The sequence below is a fragment of the Papio anubis genome, chromosome 9 (assembly GCF_008728515.1).
Source record: "Papio anubis isolate 15944 chromosome 9, Panubis1.0, whole genome shotgun sequence".
In the NCBI taxonomy this organism is placed as follows: Eukaryota; Metazoa; Chordata; class Mammalia; order Primates; family Cercopithecidae; genus Papio; species Papio anubis.
This window is the reverse complement of record NC_044984.1, coordinates 50,212,699-50,220,639: the sequence shown is the minus strand read 5'-3', so window position 1 is coordinate 50,220,639 and position 7,941 is coordinate 50,212,699. Positions and strand designations below refer to the sequence as shown.

Below are 7,941 nucleotides of genomic sequence, written 5' to 3'. Positions count from 1 at the left end.
ATTGACCCAGGAAGTCCAGCCAACTTAGCCACTTAGTCCCTCAGTACCCCCTCTCAACAGGAAAGCCCGTGCTGTTGGGAAGTTGGGCGATGATCATTCTAGCTACTTCCTGCTGAACTGGGGTGTAGAAGGGGCTCTGGAGTTGAGGTTTCCTTGGGAGGGGAGTCTTCAGCGTTGTGGTGTGAGAACGGGTTGGCGGGTCGGTCTAGGGGTCCTTGATAGTAGGTGCTAGTGGTGGTCACTTGGGGCTCCATTTGTAGAACCATTTAAAGTTTCATAGATTCTATTGTGGAAAAGACAAATGTTACAAGGTTAAAAATGCAGGGTCCAAAGATAAGAAACACCACAATAGCTACCAAGGGTCCCAAGAAGGGGAGAAGCCAGGGTATCCATTGGTTGACAATACTCCAAGGTCCTGTGTTTTGGATCTTTTGTGCCTGGCACTGTATCTGGTCTGGAAGCTCTTTAATCTCATGGATTGATTAGTGAAATAACAGCACTCTTCTAGAAAAATACAGGTTCCGCCTCTTTCAGCTGTTAATAAATTTAAGGCTCCCCGATTTTGAAGGGCTAGTGGTGCTAAAGAGTTAAGCTGACTTTGTAAGGTGACCAGTGAATTTACAACTCATACCATGTTATCATTTAACTCTTGTGGTAATTTGTAATAGAATTGGGTGGAGGTGGTAACGCCTCCAGTGCTGGTTTCTAGTCCTCCTAGCATCCCAGCCCCAATAATGAATGGCAGGACAGTCCAGGTAAGTTGAGATGCTGGGTTTGACAGATCTTTAAAGGCAAATAAAAATTGAGAGTCAGGATGCAGAGGGATGAAGAAGAAAGTGTCCTTAAGATTTAGAACTGTAAGCCATTCTGCTTCCTCTGGTATCTGGGAGAGTAGAGTATAAGGATTAGGTACAACTGGATACAGTGGAACAACTGCCTCATTGATAATTCTGAGGTCTTGCACTAACCTCCGTTGTCTGTTGGGTTTTTGTATGCCTAGAATAGGAGTGTTGCATGGACTGTTGCATGACTAATAATTCCTGTGCTTTTAGGTCTTTGACAATCTTTTGTAACCCTTTTTGGGCTTCTGGTTTGAGGTATTGCCTTTGATAGGTAAAGGAGGTAGGATACTTTAATTTAACTTGAACTGGATAAACTTTTTTGCTCATTTGTATTGTCCTTCCTCTGCCCAGACTTCAGGATTAACTCCTCCCTCCTCGAGTAGAGGAAAGAGAAAAGAAATTTCTTTTCCTGTATTCTAGTATATAATGGCCCCTGCTTTAGCTAATATGTCCCTTCATAGTAAAGGAGTAGGGCTTTTAGGCATAATAAGAAAGGCATGTGAGAAAAATAAGGTTCTCCTGTCACAACTTAGGGGGTGAGAGAAACACCTAGTGACTGGCTGTTCTAGGACCCCTTTGATGGTGATAGACCTGGAGGACAGAAGAGTAAAACCCAGAAGGCCATGCCAGTGTCCAGGAGGAAGTTAGTTTCCTGGCTTTCAATGCTTAAGCTTAGCCAGGGCTCTGTGGGGGTGATGGCAGGGGCTGGCACCTGCCCCAGGCACTTTCAGTCATGTTGTTAGACCATCTGGTTAGTGGCCTCAGGCCCAGAGGACCTTCGCCCTCAGGGGCAGTGTGCCTTCCAGTGATCCCCCTAGCACAAGGGACATGGATGAGGGAATGGCTTACTTTTGTTTGTGCAGTCCTTTTTGAAGTGTCCCTGTAAGCTGCACTGATAACAAGCTGTTAGGTGGGTTGCCTGTACAGCCCTTCTTTCTTTCTTTCTTTTTTTTTTTTAACTCTATGGTAAACTTTATGTACTTAGGAATTAATACCAACTCATTATTAGCAAAAAATAAACATCTTTACATCAAGAGTAGTTTTTCCTTTAATAAAAAAAGGTGGAATGTGTATAATGGACAAGGGATAATCAAAATTTGCCAAATGAGGCTAGTAAGACAATCCCAACAATTCACAATCATTATTCACTGGTCCATTAATCACAGGACAATACATACAAATGAAACTTACCTGGCTGGGCACGGTGGCTCATGCCTGTAATCCCAGCACTTTGGGAGGCCAAGGTGGGCAAATCATGAGGTCAGGAGTTCAAGACCAGCCTAGCCAACATGGCAAAACCCTGTCTTTACTAAAAATACAAAGAATTAGCTGGACGTAGTGGCGGGCACCTGTAGTCCCAGCCACTCAGGAGGCTGAGGCAGGAGAACCACCCAAACCCAGGAGGCGGAGGTTGCAGTGAGCCCAGACCGCACCACTGCACTCCAGTCTGGGCAACAGAGTGAGATTCCATCTAAAAAAAAAAAAAAAAAAAAAAAAAAAAATTAAACTTACCTACATATTAGAAAAACATCAAAATTCAACCATGAATCCAGCACATTATCAAATGACTAGACAAAAATTCTACCAACAAACTTAAGAAAATATCATTATCTATGAAATTCAAGTACTACTGCTTAAAGAGCATTTACAGAACTCTCACCTCAAGGTTTCCCTGCAAAACAAGGTGAAATGCACACTCACGACTCTTTAAGAATGAGCCACTGATAAAAACAATATACTTGTAATTTGTGTAACATTTCATACATTTTTTTCAAGCACTGCACAATAATTAATTTGCATGAGGCTTTCCAAATTAGAAAAGCTTCACTTATAGAACTTCTTTCCAGTGGGAGTTTTCACTTGACTTTTCAAGTAAATGTTAAAACTGACAATATTCTTGCAGTTTCTAAACTATTAGAGTTTTAATCCTGTGTACATTCTTGTATTTACAAGGTCCAGCCAGCTACAGTGTGCATTTTCATATGTCCTTGAGAGGGTATGAGAGAAATGAAACATTCCCACATTCTGGACATTCATAGGGTTTTTCTCAGGAATGAGCTGATGTCTTCAAATGGAACTAACACAACTGAAGGCCTTACCACAAATTTAAATTCAAAAGGCTTTTCTCCACTCTGAGTCCTCCCAAATCTTCAAAAACAGGAAAATCTGAAGTCTTGACCACATTTCCTGCATTCTTAAGGTTTCTCTGCAGTGTGAGCTCGTTCATGTTTATGAGGGAATGGGAAACAGTAAATGTTTTACCACATTTCTTACATTCAAGGAGCTTTATTTATTTATTTATTTTTTGAGATGGAATTTCACTCTGTCGCCAGGCTGGAGTGCAGTGGCACAATCTCGGCTCACTGCAACCTCCGCCTCCTGGACTCAAGCGATTCTCCTGCCTCAGCCTCCTGAGTAACCGGGACTACAAGCATATGCTACCACACCCAGCTAATTTTTATATTTTTAGTAGAGACGAGGTTTCACCAAGTTGGCCAGGATGGTCTCGATCTCCTGACCTTGTGATCCGCATGCACAGGGCTTCCCCCCAACCCCCCATGGCTTTTTATGTCCTTGAAAAAGAGCTAAGACAACTGAAATGTGCCACCATGCCCAGCTAATTATTTTTTATTTATTTATTTTTTTTGAGACGGAGTCTCGCTCTGTCGCCCAGGCTGGAGTGCGGTGGTGCGATCTTGGCTCACCGCAAGCTCTGCCTCCTGGGTTCATGCCATTCTCCTGCCTCAGCCTCCTGAGCAGCCAGTGTGAGCCACCGCACCCGGCATTATTTTATTTTTTGTAGAGACAGGGTTTCACCATGTTGCCCAGGTTGTTTCACATTGTTTTAATCCAGGCCGGCTATGAACTCCTGGGCTCAAGCAATATACACACCTTGGCCTCCCAAAGGACTGGGACCACAGGCTGAGTCACCACACCCAGCCTCTATATCATGACTTCTTTCATGGCGAGTAAGGTGACTGGAACGAGTGTAGGCTTTACCGCATCTCTTACATTCATAGGGTTTTTCTCCAGTATGAATTCTTTCGTGGAGGTGAAGGGAACTGAGGTGACTGAAGGCTTGGTCACATTGTTTACATTGATGGGGTTTCTCTCCAGTATGAGTACTTCTGTGGTTACAAAGGGAACTCAAACGACTAAAGGCTTTGCCACATTGTTTACATTCATAGGGTCTCTCTCCAGTATGAATGCTTCCATGGTAACGAAGGGAAGTGGAACAGCTGAAGGCTTTGTCACATTTGGTACATTTATAGGGTCTTTCTCCAGTGTGAGTCCTTTCATGCGTCTTAAAAGAACAAGAAAATCTGAATGTTTTCCCACATTCCTTACATTTGTAGGGGTTCTCTCCAGTGTGAGTTCGTTCATGTGTTAGACAAGAACCTGAAACAGTGAACACTTTACCAAATTGTTTACATTTATAGGGTTTTTCTCCTGTGTGAGTTCTCTGATGTCTTTCAACTGAATTGAGAAAATAAAAAGCTTTCTCACATATTGTACATTTATAAGCTGGATTTCCACTGTGCATTATCGTGTGTCTTCTAGCACCTGGAACAGAAATGAAGAATTTCCCACACTGTTCACATTTATATTGCTTCTCTCCGTATGGTTTGTATCCTGAGTGAGCTAGGATGTGCCTATTAAGGAGGGAATGACGTACAAAGACTTTTCCACAAATACTGCATTCCCATTGTTTTAATCCAGTAGAAATGTTCTCATTCAGATCAAGATTTGGCTGACAACTTGTCCATACTGACTACCTTCTTTGCTTTCACACAGTCTCTGTACCATATGATTTCTACAGAAGCCAGGTTCCTGCAGGTTTCCTGCATCACTTCTCTGTAGAGATTCTTCTGAGAAGAATCTAGCAAAGCCCATTCCTCCTGGGTAAAGTTCACAGCCACATCCTCAAATGCCACGGAGTCCATTCCTCGGCTTCCCGGGTGTCCTGGTGTCAGCTAGGGATGTCCCAATACCCGCAGGTCACAGGGTGGCAGAGGCTGCTGCAGAGCCACCTGGGCCTCGCAGAGCCAAGAAGTAGCCACCCTTCTTTCTTTTAGAGCCATGGAAGTTCATCTGCCTGAGGGCCATGACTAAGGCGGTGGCCCTTTTTTGTCTCATCTGTTTCATTCAGCCTGCTCCTGCTTATCCCCATTATAAAACACCAAAGTTGCCAAATTCAGTAGAGTTTTCAAATTTTGACTGGGGCCGAGGGCAGACTTCTGAAGTTTTTTTTTAAATGTCTGCATCTGACTGAGTAAGATTCTTTTAATAGAGTCAGGTGACAAGGAGGTATGCTTTCTTAATTCCTCCTTTAGCCTCTCTGAAAATGCCATAGTGTTTTCTTCCTTTCCCTGTGTTATGGTGGACATCATTGAGTAATTCATTGGCTTTTTTTTTCTGGTCTTTCTTAATCCCTCTAGTATACAAGTCAGTAAATGCCTGTGACTCCAGTCTCCATGCTCCAAATCGAGGTCCCAATAAGGATCCACACTGGGAACCTACTGTTGGCCTGTGGGGAATTGTTCCCTTTCTTCTGATGTCGTTTTATCATTTACCTGGCTTAGGTACCAGAGATCCCCAAATTCCCGGGCTGCAGCTAAGGCAGTCTTTTTTTCACCGGGAGATAATGTGTGACCTAATAACAACATAATATCTCTCCACGCTAAGTCAAAAGATTGTTCCAATCCCTGTAAGACGTCTATGTATCCATCAGGATTATCTAAGAATTTTCTTAGTTCAGGTTTGATTTGTTTTAAATCTGAGAGGGAAAAACAGACAGGTACTCACGCCGGGCCAAAGTCTCCTCCCCCTCCTTGGAGAGGACACAATTGAGGGCCATGGGCGCCTTTTGGTTCCTTGACTATCTTTTTGTCTGGTTCCTTTCGGGCTGTTAGGGTCAAAGGATAGTCCTTACTAGTGGGAGGGGGAGCTGTGGGGAGACCTGGGTATGGGGGTACTCTTTGAGGACCCCCAGTATGATGTAAATTACACTTTTTACATAATTGTGGGTTATCCCTTAGTGAGAAAAAAACCTGTACTTATGGCACTTCACTCCATTTGCCCTCTCTTTTACAAAAGAGATCTAGCTGTAGGATGGTATTATAGTTTATACTTCCCTTGGATGGCCATATCTGTCCTCTGGGAAGAGGATATTGTGGCCAGGTGGTGCTGCAGAAAAATATAAGTCGCTTCTTCTTCAGCATTTGAGGGTCAAACTGGTCCCAATTATCCAGGATACACCTCGGGGTGGCTTCGCTTTTGAGGGAACATCTCCCGTCTGAAAGGAGGAGCCCTAGTCATCCCCTACTGAGCACAAACCCTAGGGTATCCCCTATAGTCCTAGTGTCCTTCTCCTTCCAGGGTGCGCAGTCACCCATGGAACCTTTCTTATTGGATTTAATTGAGCTTACCGACTTAGAAGTTTTGCCCAGACTCATTTCCTGCCCTTTTTTAGTCACAAAAAAAGGGGGCTGGGGCTGCTGGATTTTAGTGGCTCCTTACCAGCATGCCCACAATTGCCTTTGCATCTGTGAGTGGGTCTTAGGTTCAGGGTGTATTTTGAGTTCAGAGACCAGGCACCAGGTAGCATATTTCTGGGCTTCGAGCTGTTCCAGCAAGATAAATTCCTTGAAAATGGCACTGAAGCACAACAGTTTTAGGGTAGGCAGTGGCAAATTGGATGACCAAGGTTGCAACAGTTTTTTTCATACCCAAATTTTCTGTCCCCTATTTGCCCTCATAAGAATATTCATTGACCTTTGGACTTGAATCAGGGACCTATTGTCTGTTATATTGTTTTTGGCCCATATGTCTGACTGCTTCAAGTGGAGAAGCTCTACAGTTCTAATCGCTGATCCCAGACAGGAAAGGTGGTAATTAAAGTAGCCTCTACAATCTGGAGTAAATTGAGGGCAACAAAAGGAAAAGTGTCCTGGGTCTTCTATCAGCCGCTGACCTGCCTTTTGATGTCCCGGATAATGCCTTGGGTACAGGTTATGAGGGACAGGTCCCGTATAAGTATATTGATACCCATTTGCATAAGAATAAGCCTGGGGGCACCATAGGCAAGGGTCTTTGGATTGCCACCACACTCGACTTAGGCTCCTAGCCAAAAGATTCTTAGACTCATGGGTAGGAAAGATCCTAGAGGATAGGGCCTCAAGAAAGTCTTCTCTGAGGATGTTAGGACCCAGGAGGCATGGATCAGAAAGGGCAGGGAACTCACACATGGGCGATTGCAGAGTAGAGGCTTGTCGCCCTGCCATGATCTCCACTGGGTCAGTGCTGGGAGTTCGGGATGAGGGTTTTCCACCTCTAGCCAGAGAAGATAGAACAGAATAGCAAGTGAAAGGGGGTCTGATGTTACTCACCACTTTGGAAAAATCCCGGACGGGCCCCCAGAAATGAGAGGAGAAGTCTTCCCCTATCAAAGGTATTTTCTCCATTGAAAGGTTAATGGTCTCACAGGCTTCAAGGAATGAAGCTGTGGATGGCAGTGGCGAGTGTTACAGCTCAATTAGAGAAAAAGGTGGACCCAAAGAGTGTGAGGCGGCAGGATTTATTAAAGTGAAAGGGAAAGTAAAGTGAAAGTGAAAGTAAAGCTTCCACATGGTGGAAGTGGATTGGGAAGGGTTTCCCAGGTCCTCACTCTTATTTGGCTTTTAGGGTTTGAGCTCGGAGTTCTACTGTTAGCCTTATGGGGATTTCTTTGTAAGTGACCTGTCCTTTCTCTATAGATGCCTTTAATATTTTTTCTTTCAGTTTTACTTTCAAAAATCTGATGATTATGTATCTTGGGGATGATCTTCTTGCATAGAATCTTGCAGGAGTTCTCTGTATTTCCTGAGTTTGACCGTTGGCCTCCAGTAAGATTGGCGGTTTTCATGGACAATATCCTAAAATATATTTTCCAGGTTGTGTACTTTCTCCCCTTTCCTTTCAGGGATGCCAATGATTTGTAGATTTGACCTCTTTACGTAATTCCACACTTCTTGGAGGTTTTGTTCATTCTTTTTTATTCTTTTTTCTTTATTTTTGTCTGACTATCTTATTTCAGAGAACCAGTCTTCAAGTTCTGAGA

General features: G+C 43.7%; 1 pseudogene; it reads right to left on the bottom strand.

Moving 5' to 3' along the window:
- Positions 1-3,696: 3,696 nt before the first annotated feature.
- On the bottom strand, positions 3,697-7,593 carry LOC110740690 (annotated as a pseudogene).
- Between the last annotated feature and the right edge of the window lie 348 nt (positions 7,594-7,941).